The sequence below is a fragment of the Scyliorhinus torazame genome, chromosome 2 (genome assembly GCF_047496885.1).
Source record: "Scyliorhinus torazame isolate Kashiwa2021f chromosome 2, sScyTor2.1, whole genome shotgun sequence".
Classification (NCBI taxonomy): domain Eukaryota; kingdom Metazoa; phylum Chordata; class Chondrichthyes; order Carcharhiniformes; family Scyliorhinidae; genus Scyliorhinus; species Scyliorhinus torazame.
Genome location: NC_092708.1, coordinates 201451045 through 201466252, shown reverse-complemented (window position 1 = coordinate 201466252; position 15208 = coordinate 201451045). Strand labels below are relative to the sequence as shown.

At 45.1% G+C, this 15208-nt stretch overlaps 1 protein-coding gene across 5 annotated transcripts in view; it reads left to right on the top strand.

Annotated features, from left to right (window-relative positions):
• ccnyl1 (cyclin Y-like 1) overlaps positions 1-15208 on the top strand; it is a 212162-nt gene that overhangs the window by 67009 nt on the left and 129945 nt on the right. The window contains exon 1 of one of the 5 annotated variants that reach the window (XM_072482695.1): positions 458-477. The exons of the other annotated variants lie outside the window; for them this stretch is intronic. The gene's annotated coding sequence lies outside the window, so the exon portion shown is untranslated. Of the gene's footprint in view, positions 1-457; positions 478-15208 lie in introns of those variants that run through there. 5 annotated transcript variants of the gene reach the window in all.

Genomic DNA, 15208 nt, shown 5'->3' with positions numbered 1-15208 from the left:
TGGTGACACCAGGCGCCAGTGACGTCACAGCACTGCTCCAGCCAGGGAGACAAGTTGGTTGGAATCAGATGCCAAGTTTCAGCAGGGAGTTTAAGCAAAGGATTACTGGGCAGACTGGACTGTTGGAAAATGCCCCTTCATCCCAACAGCAAATCCCATGCATAATTGGCAACCAAGATAGTTTGCTCGTTGCCTAATTAATAGTTTCTATGCCTTTTCCTTTCTCCCCACGATGGGGATAAATTCTACCCCCCCCCCGCACACTTTAATGCCCTTGGAGGCATACTGCACTCATTCGCAGGTTTTGGTGCCACAATTCAGTTTCTCACGATTTGGCAGGCTGTGTCTTTTAAACTGTGAGGAGGGTGTCACAATGGAGCCTTGATCCTGCTTTTTATTGGATGTTTGCCTTCCAATGTGGATGAAGGTCTGTGGCTTATGCATCTTCCTGCTGTGAATAGTATAATACCACACCAGGTAATGCATGTTGTACCTCTAGATTTTTGAGAAACCAATCCTACATTTTATACACCTTTCAGAGGTGCTATTCAACTGAAAATGGCAACTTAAGAACAATCAATCAAATCTTGCTCATCAGCAGAAGTACTTAGCTTTGATTTGCGTTGCTAATTTTTTGGTGAATTCTCCTTTTTTATTGAATTCCAAGAAATGTGCATTTATGTGCACCATTTTATGAAAGCGTGCATTCATGAGGGGAGGAATTCTAGGGCAGCACGGTAGCATAGTGGTTAACACTGTGGCTTCACAGCTCCAGGGTCACAAGTTCGATTCCCTGCTGGGTCGCTGTCTGTGTGGAGTCTGCACTTTCTCCCCGTGTCTGCGTGGGTTTCCTCCGGGTGCTTCGGTTTCCTCCCACAGTCCAAAGATGTGCAGGTTAGGTGGATTGGCCATGATAAATTGCCCTTCGTGTCCAAAAAGGTTAGGAGGGGTTATTGGGTTACAGGGACAGGGTCGAAGTGAGGGCTTAAGTGGGTCGGTGCAGACTCGATGGGCCAAATGGCCTCTTTCTGCACTGTATGTTCTATGTTCAACTCTATGTTCACAATTATTTATCAGGTAATTTTAGTGCTTGTAGGAATACACTATATCATCTCCTTAGTTAAGAAAGGACAAAATTGGTTTTAAAGCAGTACAGACAAGTTTCACTTGACTGATTTCTTGAATGAAGACATTGAGGGAAGGTTGGGCCTGTGTCCATTGAAGTTTATTAGAATGAGAGGTGATCATATTGAAACATATAAGTTTCTGAGGGGACTTAACAGGGTGGATGCTGAAAGGATATTTCCTCTTGTGATAGAGACTAGAACCAGGGGACACAAGGGATCTCCCATTTAAGATAGCAATGAGATTTTTTTTCCTGAAGGCCATCAGTATGTGGAATTATCTTCCCCGGGGAGCAGTGGAGCCAGGGTCATTGAATATTTTGAAGGTTGAGTTACATTCTTGGCTGACTAGGGGATAGACCGGAAAGTAGAGGCCATGATCTTACCAAATGTTAGAGCTGTTTTGAGGGACCGATTGGCTTACTCCTCCTGATTTGTATGTCCTTATGCACTGATTCTTGTTTTGATAATTCAGTTTAATTCAATTTACTTGATTACACATTTATGTATTGTTAAAAAAACATTATCCCATCCTTAAAGTTACAAAGCTAATGCACAAAGTGGACAGGGCAAACTCTTAATCCATCTCATTGTTAGCTCCAAAAAGCAATTCAAATTGAAGCCAATTCCTGCTCTCCACAAGAGAGACATACAAGATCCAAGCTGACAAGAAAAGGTGTTGCACCTCATTGTGGGTTTGATCTGATACTTGAGTTTGGCCAAAGGTCCGAGAGGATTGAATTACACATTTTTAGCACTAAGTTTCTGCTTTTCTGATATTTGCAATTATAATTTGAATTTTGTCACCCAGAATTTTATTATTAGAAATCATCAAGAGGGCGGCACAGTGATTAACACTGCTGCCTCACAGCTCCAAGGACCCAGGTTCAATCCCGGCACCGGATCACTATCTGTGTGGAGTTTGCACATTCTCCCCTAAACTGCATGGATCTCACCCCCACAACCTAAAGATGTGCAAGGTACATGGATTGGCCACGCTAAATTGACCCTTAATTGGGGAAAAAAATGAGTTGGGTACTTTAAAAAAAAAAAAAAAAAAATTTTAAATTTTAAGAGCTTACAGTATCTGTCTTAAAAAGATAAATGTCATATTTGTTGGGTTTTGCTTTACAATCATTTACGTCAACAGTGTGGTGGACATTGAATTAGCTTCCAGTGCTCCGGGTGAGGAGCAGGAAAAATTGTTTGTATTTGCCACTTTGCTCCAGGCAAGATTGGTACTGGACTCACCTGTGAAATTTCTCCATCCCTACCTTAATGCTCAAAAAGGTAATAATGCAGATTATCACTGCCGAGTGTCACATATGAAGAACGGTCATTTGGAGGTAAGGCTGCAATGTGGGAAATGCAGCAGCCAATTTGTACATACGGTTCGACAGCCAGCTTCAGTTAACGGGCCCGGGAAATGAGGGGAGATATTTGGATGGCAAATATATTTTCGAGCAATCGCCTGGTAACTGGCAATGCATTACATCCATAGGTGGACAGTTGTCGCACTGGGGTGCACGGACAGGCTCTGTGTTGGTGATAGCAGTTCATCTGACCTGTGGAAAACTATTTAGGGGACAGCTGCTTTCCTGAGCTCTTGAAGTTGAGCACATCTGGGATCCTGCAATATGTCGATTTTAGACAGATTGTTGCGTGAATATGCACAACACAGCTTTTAAGTGTCTGCCTGTGGGAACATTATTGTAGTATAACTTGCTGATCCTCCGAATGCCAGTGAATTTGAATGATGTATGATTGGAATTCCTGAAAGACCGTTAGCAGACACAATTGTATATCATAAACAAACACTACATTAGTTCTGTTGATGTCAACAAAATACTACTTTGTCAGTACTTTGCAGGAAATACTGATGGCAAGGTAATCTCAGTAGCACTTGTTTTTATGTCCGTAATCTTGACTCTGGGTTTTAAATAAAGTCTTGTATTTCAGTAGCATCTTTTACGACCTCGATGTCCCAGAGCACTTCAACGAGAGACGTACTTTTGAATGCTGCAATGTGGGAAATGCAGCAGCCAATTTGTACATAGCAAGACCCTACGAACTAGATTGTAACAATCACCAAATAATCAAATTTGAGAGATTGGTGGAGGAATAAATGTTGTAAAGAGAAGAAGTCAAATAGAGGGTGATGGAAAAACTGAGCAGGTCTGGCAACAACTGCATTGAGAGAAAGCAGAGTTAATGTTTCAAGTCCTTTTGGCTTTACCATAAGCTCTTCGCCAGATGCTGCCAGACCCACTGAGTTTTTCCAGCATCCTCTGTTCTTGTTTCAGATTCCAGCATCCGCAGTATTTTCCTTATTGCAGAGGAGAAATTGCCTGCTCTTATTAGAAATGCTGCCATGGGATCTTTTATGTGCACCTTAGAGATCAGACAGGGCCTTGGATTAACATCTCATCTGGAAGTTGTCAGTTCTGGTAGTGGAGCGCTTCAACAGAGTGGCAGCCTAGATGTTGCTGCTCCAGTCTCTGGAGTAGGGCTTAAATCCACGGTCTTCAGAATTTGAGAGGAATGTGAGCCACGGCTGACACTTTGATCTTTTAGGCGAACAGCGTGTTTTCATTTTTGATTTGCTAATGTTGCTACTGAATGTAATATAGTATACGTGGGTCAACTCTGTAGCAAAGAAGGCAGGTTAAATGGTAAATAGCAATTTTTCATTCTTGACTTAATGAAAATTATAAAAAGTGTGAGACCCCATTCTAAGTATGCAATAGTGCCAAGTTTTAATAAAGCAATGCCCGGTTAACTGAGAATGAGTTCACACTGCATTGGTCTAATTCCCATTGAGCTGATGTTGACTGCGAGAATCAGGAGCTGAAGGAGGCTTCGGAAAACTGATTGAGTGATATGACTGTAGATGTCTGTGCAGGTCAGTTTTTGGTCCTCTTCTCTCTCAAGTCAGAGGATGGTTGGCTCAGGTCACCTGAGTGTTGCCAAGTATGCCTATTGTGATAGAGGCCACAGATCCCAAGGTAATGTTTGAAAGAGAAACAGTTCTTCCAGTTCCCTGACCAGCCCACCGCCCTCGTCTAACACCATGAGAAACTGATTAACTAACCATTCTTTTAATGTTCTATGTGGGACGTTACGATAATCAGTTGCCAGGTTTGATCATATGACAATTGTAATTGTATTTTACAATTAAATCTTGTTGGCTGAGGGCAGCACGGTGGCGCAGTGGGTTAGCACTGCTGCCTCACGGCGCCGAGGTCCCAGGTTTGATCCCGGCTCTGGGTCACTGTCCGTGTGGAGTTTTCACATTCTCCCCGTGTTTGCGTGGGTTTCACGCCCACAGCCCAAAGATGTGTAGGGTAGGTGGATTGGCCACGCTAAATTGCCCCTTGGAAAAAAATTAATTGGGTACTGTTTTTTAAAAAAAAAATTTTTTAATTTTAAAATCTTTTTGGCTGACGTGCTTTGGACCATCCTAACTATGTGAAAGATGCTAAATAACCAAAGTTTCAAAACAAGGTGTGGGGGAACGTACACGGATAAATAATATTAAGAAAAAGAATAGGGGTGGAAATCATACATGCGAACAAGTAATTATTTTCTGTGAATTTTTGAAGTCCGTATTATCAATATTGCACTTTGAAGTTAAGTAACTCGTATGAATACCTACTGAATTCTTAGAATTACTCTAATATTGCATGCGTCTCGAGTGGCACTGTGTGTTACGTCAGATATTAGATTGGTCCAGGGAGTATAGAATTCACCTGATGCTGGAGTTTTTTTTAAACTGAGTACCAAATTCATTTTTTTCCACTTGAAGGACAATTTGGCATGGCCAATCCACCTAACCACATCTTTTTGGGTTGTGGGGGTGAGACCCACGCAGACGGGGGAAGAATGCGCAAACTCTACATGGACAGTGACCTGGAGCCAGGATCGAGCCCGGGTCCTCCACCATGAGGCAGCAGTGCTAACCACTTGATGCTGGAGATCTAACACCCAATCAAATTGCACATTGAATCTAAGGATTATAGGAAATGTATTTCTGATAGTTATTGGGCAGGGAGGCTGTGTTGCTGATTGATAGGTGGGGAGGAAGGCGAGAGAGGTTCCGTGCATTTCTCCCCATGAGTTTTAAAAGTCAACGGCAGGCTGCTTTCTACTTCCGGCCTTATTCTGGGGACAGATATTCCTTTCTCAGTAACTTTATCCACTGTGTAGAATTTTGGTCAATGATGCGATAACCTCTGGAGAAGCAGGGGAGATTTCAAAATGGTGCAGTTGTTTACAGATAATTCATGTGGTGAGAGAGAGCTTGCAGCTGGTTCTGTCTGTGTAATCCTGAGACTCCGGGGTGTAAATTCCACTCTGTGTGGTGGTGATTGGTTTCACTTCAAGGCATTGCTGAGATTCTGGTTGTCTTCCCGTTCTGAATGTGAGCGGTTGGTTGGCAAGACATGTGGATACCAGAACTGACTGTGTGTGTGTGTGTGTGTGTGTGTGTGTGTGGGGGGGGGTGCTTTCTATTAGTGCGTTAAGTTCTCAGAGCAGTTTTGTATACTTCGGAGTTATTTATATTGGTACATAAGCAGGGCCCAAATGGTTTTACCCAAGTAGCCTTCAGAGAATCATAGAAATTTATAGGGTGTTGGGAGACCTTTTAGGCCCATTGTGTTCAGGCTAACTGACGAGCAGCCACCCAGCTTAATCCCACTTTCCAACTTTTGATCTGTAGCCTTCTAAGTTCTGGCACATCAAGAGCATATCCAAGAACTATTTAAATGATAGGAAGGTTTCTACATCTACTACTCTTCAGGCAGTGCGTTCCAGACTTCCACAATCCTCTGGGTGAAAAAATATCTCCTTGAATCTCCTCTTAAACGTCCTACCTCTTTCCCTAAACTTCTGCCACCCCGATTTCCCCCCCCCCCCCAACATGTCATGGACCCCTCAACAAAGGGTTGTAGAGCCTCCCTAACCACTCTTTTCTTTATTGATTTTGCATACTACAATTGGGACTAGCCTCAGTCTCCTCTATTCCAAAGAAAACAACCCCAGTCTATCGAATCATTCTTTATAGCTAAACTTTTCCAGTCCAGGTAACATCCTCATAAGGTATGGCTATGGGTACTCGTATGAGTCCCAGTTTTTTCTGTCTCTTTATGGGGTATGTGGAACATTCCTTGTTCCAGTTCTACTCTGGCCTCCTCCCACATTTTCTATTGGTACATTGATGACTGTGTTGGTGCCACTTCATGTTTCCGTCTGGACCTGGAAAAATAATGAATTTTACTTCCAGTTTCCATGCCTCTCTCACCTTCACATGTCCATCTCTGACACTTTCCTTCCTTGACCTCTCCATTTCTGGGCATAAACTGTCCACCAGTACCCATTACAAGCCCACCAACTTCCACAGCTATGTTGACTAAAGCTCTTCACACCCCACATCCTGTAAGGACTCCATCCTAATCTCCCAGTTCTTTCACCTCCGTCACAACTGTTCTGATGATGCTACTTTCCAAACTGGTGCAGCTGACATGTCTTCCTTTTTGCTTAATCATAGTTTCTCACCTACTGTGGTTGACAGGACTTTCAACCGTGTCTGACCCATCTCCCGCACCTCTGCTCTCACCCCTTCCCTCCCAGAACCAGATAGGATCCCCCTTGTCCTCTCTTTTCACCCCACCTGCCTCCGCATTCAAAGGATCATCCTCCACCAGTTCCACCAACTCCAGCATGATGCCACCACCAAACACATCTTCCCCTCACTCCCCCTGTCAGCATTCCGCAGGGATCATTACCTCTGGCATATCCTGGTCCACTCCTCCACCACACCCAACACCTCGCCCTCTTCCCACCACACCTCCCCATGCAATCACAGAAGGTGTTAGATCTGCCCCTTTGCCTCCACCCTGCTCACCATCCAAGGGCCTTAACACTTTTCAGGTGGGCCAGCGCTTCACGTGCACCTTCTTCATTCTGGTTTCTTGCATTTGCTGCTCCCAATGAGGTCTACTCTACATTGGACAGACTAAACACAGACTGGGTGACCGCTTTGCAGAAAAGCACATTATGTACCTTGTGTTGCCAGATTATGTATTTTCTTTTCTTTTTATTTTCATGTGGTTAATGATCTGTTTGAGCTGCTGGCAAAAACCTGGCAAAAAAATACTTTTCACTGTACCTCGGTACACGTGACAATAAACAAACCCAAACCGTCGGTCCATCCATAAGCAGGACCCAGACCTTCCTGTCGCTTGCCATTTCATCTCACCGTCCTGCTCTCATATCCACATATCAGTCCTTTCCCTGCTGCAGTGTTCCAGTGAAGCCCACCGCAAACTGGAGGAACATCATCTCGTTTTCCGATTAGATGGGTTACAATTTCCAGACTTAACATTGAGTTCAACAACTTCCGACTGTGAACTCTCTCCTCCACCATCACCCCATTTTTATTTCTATCAATTAATTTTAATTTCTTTCATCTGTCCGTTTTTCCCTTACCATTATCCCCCCCCCCCCCACCCCACTTAGGTCATCTGTTTCCTGTTCCTCGTTGTCCTTTGACATATTGCTTACCTTTGTTTGGCCATTAACACATTCTGATCTCTTAATGTGCCACTATCAGCACCCTTCTTAGTCTTGATCAACGCCATTTACATTCCCTTTGTCTTTCTGTCCATGGCATCTTTGTCAATCTCCACCTATTGCTGGCCCCTATCCAGCCTCACCACTCCATGCTTCCTCCCCCTCCCCACAATAGGATCAGTATAAATCTGATCCTATTTCCAGTTCTCTCCATCTTTGACAAAGAGTCATCCAGACTCGAAACGTGAGCTCCGTTTTCTGTCCACAGACGTTGTCAGACCTGTTGAGATAGTTCGGCATTTTCTGTTTTTGTCTCAGATTCCAGGATCCGCAGTAACATACATACATAGAAAATAGAAGCAGGAGTAGACCATTGAAATAACACATTTTGGCCTCGACTACCTTCTGTGGTAGTGAATTCTACAGATTCACCACTTTCTGGGTGAAGAACTTTCTCCTCCCCTTAGTCCTAAAAGGTTTACTCCTTATCCTCTAACTATAGGGTGCTGCCTCATGGCGCCAAAGATCTTGGTTCGATCCCGGCCCCGGGTCAATGTCTGTGTGGAGTTTGCACATTCTCCCCGTGCTGCGTGTGTCTCAACCCCACAAACCCAAAGATGTGCAGGGCAGGTGGATTGGCCACTCTAAATTGACCCTTAATTGTAACTTCATTGCAGTGTTAATGAAAGCTTACTTGTGACAATAATAAAGATGATTATTGTTAAGATACTATCCGCAATCCCATTCACTTTCACTTTATATTGTAATCTGCTATGTGAGACCCTGTCAAAAGCCTTCTGAAAGTCTAAATAAACCACACCCACCGGTTCTCCCTGGTCAACTCTGCTAGTTGCATCTTCACCTTTATTCTCATAAATCTTCTCTGTACCCTCTCTGCTGCAAACTCGTCTCTCTTCTAGTACAGAGGCCACAACTGCACACAATATTCTAGCTGTAGCTTAACCAGTGTTATCATGCAACTGATGATTACAGAATCACAGCAATGCATTGTTCAGAAGAGGCCCTTCAGCCTATTGAGTCTGCACCAACACATGAAAAACACCTGACCTACCTACCTGTTCCCATTTACCAGTACTTGGCCTGTAGCCTTGAATGTCATGACGTGTCATGTACTCATCGAGGTACTTTTTAAAGAATGCGAGGCAACCCATCTCTACCACCTTCCCAGGTACTGTATTCCAGACTGTCCCCTCCATTTCACTTCCTCCCCCACCTAATTGGATGTTGCAGTGCATTCCATAGCTCCACAGTGCTTTTTAAAAAAATGTATTTTATTACAAACATGTATCAAAACAGGTTACAGCAAATAAACACCCTGGGAAACATAGTTCCCAACAAGCAACTATACAGTCTGTACAGATTTTCCCCCTTTCTCAACCCCCACCCTGTGACGAACTGCTCCTCAAACACGGCCACAAACATCCCCTACCTTTTCTCAAACCCCCCATACAGAGCCCCTTAACTCATACTTTATCTTCTCTAACTGCAGGAAGTCGTGCAGGTCACCCAACCAAGCCGCTACCCCCGGTGACGATGCCAACCGCCACTCCAGTAAAATTCGCCGCCGTGCAATCAGAGAGGCGAAGACATTGGCCTTCCTCCTTTCCATGAGCTCCAGCTTCTCTGAAACCCCAAATATCGCCACGCCAAAAGGTCCGGCTCCACCTCCTCCTCCACTATCCTGGCTAAGGCCACGAACACTCCCGCCCAGAATCTTCCCAATTTTTTGCAACCCCAAAACATGTCCATGTGATTCGCTGGCCTCCGCCCACACCTCTCACTCATCTCGCCCAAGTCATATGCATCCTGAAAGAACCCACTCATTCTCGCCCGAGTCATATGCACCCTGTGCACCACCTTAAACTGTATCATCCTTGCACAAGCGGAGGTCCCATTTACCCTACACAGTGCCTCACTCCATATTCCCCAATTGATCTTCCCTCCCAACTCCGCTTCCCATTTCTCCTTGATCTTCACCATCCGCTCACTGCCCTGCTCCCCCAGCCACTTGTATATATCCCCAATTCTTCCCTCTTCCTCCACATCTGGAAGTAGCAGTCGCTCCAGCAGGTGGATCCCGACAATCTAGGGAATCCCCTCCAGACCTTTCGCGCAAAGTCCCTGACCTGCAGATACCTGAACTCATTCCCCATCAGCAGCTCTACCCTCTCCCTTAGCTCCTCCAGACTGGCGATCCCTGCCTCCAAATACAGATCCCTCACCTTGACCAGGCCCACGTCCCTCCATCTGTATACACTATTCATCCCCTTGGCTCAAACCCATGATTCTCGCACAGCGGCGTTAGCACCGACATCCCTTCCACCCTGAAATGCCTCCTCAGCTGATTCCATATCTTCACCGTGGACTGCACCACCGGGCTCCCTGAATATCTACTCGGAGCCATTGGCAACGCTGCCATCACCATAACCCTCAAACTAGACCCCTTACAAGATTCCTCCTCCTTCCTAACCCACTCTACCCCTTCTCCTTCTCACCACCGGCGCACCTTGTCCACATTCGCCACCCAAAATAATGTTGCAAGTTCGGCAATGCCAATCCACCCTGCTGCCTCTGCCTCTGTAGCAGGGTCCTCCCCAACCTCGGCACCTTTCCCGCCCATACAAAGTCCGAAATGATCATGTCCACTTTCCGGAAAAAAGCCATTGGTATAAAGATCGGGAGAGCCTGAAAGATAAACAAGAACCGTGGCAGAATATTAATTTTCAACCACTTGAACCCTCCTCGTCAATGTTAAGTGCAGTGCATCCCACCTCTTAAGATCCTCCCTGGCCTCCTCCACCAGCTTTGTTAAGTTCCACTTATGGAGCCACGTCCATTCCCCCGCTACCTGAATCCCCAAATACCTAAACCTGTCCCTCGCTACCGTAAATGGCATCGTCCCTAAATTAGCCCGCTGTGCCAGCTCATTCACCGGGAATATCTCGCTTTTCCTTACATTCAGTTTGTACCCCGAGAACCCTCCAAACCTTCCCAGCAGACCCATAATCCTTCCCATACTCTCCAATGGATCCGAAACATACAGCAAGAGGCCATCGGCATAGAGCGACACCCGATGCTCGCTCTGTCCCCTCACAATTCCCCGCCACTCTGCCGACCCCCTGAGAGCCATCGCCAACGGCTCTATGGCCAGCGTAAACAGCAACGACGACAGCGGGCACCCCTGCCTCGAACCCCTGTGTAAATCAAGGTTTTGTGAGCTCATATCATTCGTCCTCACCCTTGGTGCCACATACAGCAACCGTACCCATGCCACAAATCTTGGCCCAAACCCAAACCTGTCGAAACCTCGAATAAGTACCGCCACTCCACATGATGAAATGCCTTCTCCGCGCCACAAAGCTTTTAGTACATTTTCCAAATCACTTTTTCAATTGAGTCTCGCCAGCATACATCACCAGGCAATTTGACAATGGGAACAGCACAAAGCCAACAAAGCCAATCCTGAACCTTGAAAAACATCGGCAAATGTGCTTTTCAGCTGTTTACTTTCTCCTCCTACCTCATGAGGGATGCCGAGTGCCAAATCCCTGCTTTGATCAATTAATTCAGCACAAACCAAGCCCTGCATCTAGGGTGATGTTGGTATGTATGACTCAATACCTCCCCAGACTGATCGATTTTGCCACTGATCCATCGGAATACTGGCTGCGATATTTCCTGTAATTGGACCTACAACTATTGAATTGTAAAGATTTAAATTCAACAGCTATCAGAAAAGACTCAACAAACTGGGGCTCTAGAATAAAGAGACAAAGAAGCGACTTAATGAAGTTCTTTAAACTATGAATGAGCTTGAGAGGGGAGATTTAGAGAAGATGTGTCTATTTACCCGGGGAGAATCCAACACTAGGGGTCATAAATATAAGATTGCAACTAACAAAACCAATTGGGAATTCAAGCAAATGTACCCAGAGAGTGGTTAGAATGTGGAGGCCTGGATAAACGACATGGCAGGGTTCATAAGACTGGAACGAATAAAATATGCGTTAAGAGGATCGGCTCGGGTTCACCAGGCGGTGGCAACCGTTCCTTGACTATCTCGCGGAACGATAATGGAAAAACATTATATTAGACAGCAGCAGCAACCCGGTGGGGGGGGGGGGGGGGGGGGGGGGGGAGGATTATTCCGTGTTCTTGCTTTTTCTTAGTTAGTTGTTGATATTTGCTTTTTGTTTATTTCTTTTTCCATCCGTTGTTAGTTTAATATATTATTTAAATAACGTTTAATGTATATTACTTTATTAAGTTGTAAAAACGGAAAATCTTTGTTTGAAAAACTTCAATAAAATATATTTTTTTTAAAAAAGAATGTGGATCTCACTACCTTATGGAATGGTTTGGGAGAGTAATATATGTGTGTTTAAGGTGAAGCTAGATAAGTATATGAGGGAGAAAGAATTCAAAGGATTTGCTGTCTGGGGTCGTTGAAGAATGGTGGGAGGAGGCTCCATTGGAGCCAATGGCCTATTTCCGTGAGGTGTAGCTTTCTGTATTTTCCACCCGTGCTTCTAAACAATAACTATTTTATAATCGGGAATAATCTACAAGAGACCTGTCTCTGCTCGGGATAGAAACCTAACAACAGTATAAACGTTTTTGTGACTGTAGTTGACTTTGCCCCAACCTACCAACACGGTAGCATTGTGGATAGCACAATGGCTTCACAGCTCCAGGGTCCCAGGTTCGATTCCGGCTTGGGTCACTGTCTGTGTGGAGTCTGCACATCCTCCCAGTGTGTGCGTGGGTTTCCTCCGGGTGCTCCGGTTTCCTCCCACAGTCCAAAGATGTGCAGGTTAGGTGGATTGGCCATGATAAATTTGCCCTTAGTGTCCAAAATTGCCCTTAGTGTTGGGTGGGGTTACTGGGTTATGGGGATAGGGTGGAGGTGTTGACCTTGGGTAGGGTGCTCTTTCCAAGAGCCGGTGCAGACTCGATGGGCCGAATGGCCGCCTTCTGCACTGTAAATTCTATGATCTATGATCTACCCAGGAGTGCCTGAAATACCATGGCTTTTTTAAGAAGTGAATAATGGAGCTCCCTGATGACTAGATAGATAATTAGCCACACAAATCGACAAATGTATCATTCTTTAACATGCAAGAACAGGCCATGAAAAAGGCCAGCAGCAGTTTTGATTTTATAAATGGGGCATAAAGTAAGAATATAAAAATGTTAAGGCACAGGTGAAGGCCATTAACCCCCGGTGTGAACAAAGAGCAAGAATTTATGACAAGCTTGTTAGATGCTCCTGCTTTTTTTTTTCTTAGAGTACCAATTCATTTTTCCAATTAAGGGACAATTTAGCGTGGCTAATCCACCTACCCTGCACATCTTTGGGTTGTGGGGGCGAATCCCACACTAACTCTGGGAGAATGTGCAAACTCCACACGGACAGTGACCCAGAGCCAGGATCGAACCTGGGACCTCAGCCGTGAGGATGCAGTGCTACCCACTGCGCCACTGTGCTGCCCCTCTCCTGCCTTATTTTATCTGACTGCATCATCATATCCTTTATTCCTTTCTCTATTATGTTTCGCGCCTCCCTAATCTTTGCTATATGCCTTAACTACTCTCTGTGGTACCACTCTTAATCCCTCACCGGGTAACAAAGTTTCTACTCCATGTCCAATGGCGACAATGAGAGTACTGTGTGCCATTTTCACTGCCTCATTTTCGGAATGTACATGGAGAACAGACAGCTTAGTTCATGAGAATGGTGTCTGAGATGGGAAACTATCAATATAACCCTGGGACATTGAGACTACTTCCACTGGAGCAGAGAAGCCTAAGAATACATAGTGAGAGGCTATTGTCTGGGGTGGTGGAGTCAATGATGACGGTTCATTGTTTTAAAATTCTCCATAATCCTTCCAAAGAGGAATTAGGAAAACATTTCCTTCTGTAGGCAGTTATTAAAGCATGGAATATTTTGTGTTAAGGATTAGTTGATGCATCTTTTAACGTAGATAATTATATTGAGCACTGGAACAGACAAAGGTATGAGAAGAGAGAGAAGCGCAGTGAGATTATTTTGAGATTGCTGTAAGCAAAAAGCCAGCATAAAATAGATAGGTGCTTGATGGCTGGCGCAGACACGATGCGTCAAAGGGCCTCATTGTGCTGCTGTAATATCTATGTCCTGAGTCCATGTTTTGTTGACTGGTCTGTATCAGGTTAGATGATCTCAACTGGAGTAGCAGCAAGGATGTTGTATTTGTCCTCAATACTTGATTGAGTAGGGGAAAATATCAGATCGGATTACCATCTCGATAATATGTAGATGAAAAATGTTACCAGTGCTCAGTCTAGGTCCATGTGTGACCAGTAGTCCCAGTAAAGAAAGAGGCCCACCATCAGCCTGAATCTTCGGTGGAAAAAAGGTGAAAGCTAGGAGTTGGTGGCAAACTGGGCAGACAGTGATGTCAAGGTAATGTTGAGCTCCATGGACACGGATCATAGCCACAATTATTGGCATAACTAAATTTGCGGCCATAGCTGTTTTGCAGTGTAAAATGAGTCAAGTAGAGGTCACTTGGAGAACTCTGCATTTCTCCACTTCCAGCCTTTGCACTTCTCTGATTTTTTTTTTTTCTCCATTGTTGATGGTTGTGCATTCAACTGTGTAGGCCCTAATCTCTAGAGCTTCATCCTTTGGGGTAGGATGGTAGCACAGTGGTTAGCACGGTTGCTTCACAGCACCAGGGTCCCAGGTTCGATTCCCACTGTCGGTGCGGAGTCTGCACATTCTCCCCGTGTCTGCATGGGTTTCCTCCGGGTGCTCCGGTTTCCTCCCACAGTCCCTAGGTGTGCAGGTTAGGTGGATTGGCCATGCTAAATTGGCCTCAGTGTCCAAAAAAGGTTAGGTGGGGTTACTGGGTTCCGGGGATATGGTGGAGGTGTGCGGCTTAAGTAGGGTGCTCTTCCCAAGGGCCGGTGCAGACTCGATGGGCCGAATGGCCTCCTTCTGCACTGTAAATTCTATGTTCTAAATTCTATGTTCTAAACCAATTCACCTCTCTTGTCCTTTTAAGAGGCTCCTTCAAGAGAACATAGAACATTACAGCGCAGTACAGGCCCTTCGGCCCTCGATGTTGCGCCGACCTGTGAAACCACTCTAAAGCCCATCTACACTATTCCCTTATTGTCCATATGTCTATCCAATGACCATTTGAATGTCCTTAGTGTTGGCGAGTCCACTACTGTTGCAGGCAGGGCATTCCACGCCCTTACTACTCTCTGAGTAAAGAACCTACCTCTGACATCTGTCTTATATCTATCTCCCCTCAATTTAAAGCTATGTCCCCTCGTGCTAGACATCACCACCCGAGGAAAAAGGCTCTCACTGTCCACCCTATCCAATCCTCTGATCATCTTGTATGCCTCAATTAAGTCACCTCTTAACCTTCTTCTCTCTAACGAAAACAGCCTCAAGTCCCTCAGCCTTTCCTCATAAGATCTTCCCTCCATAC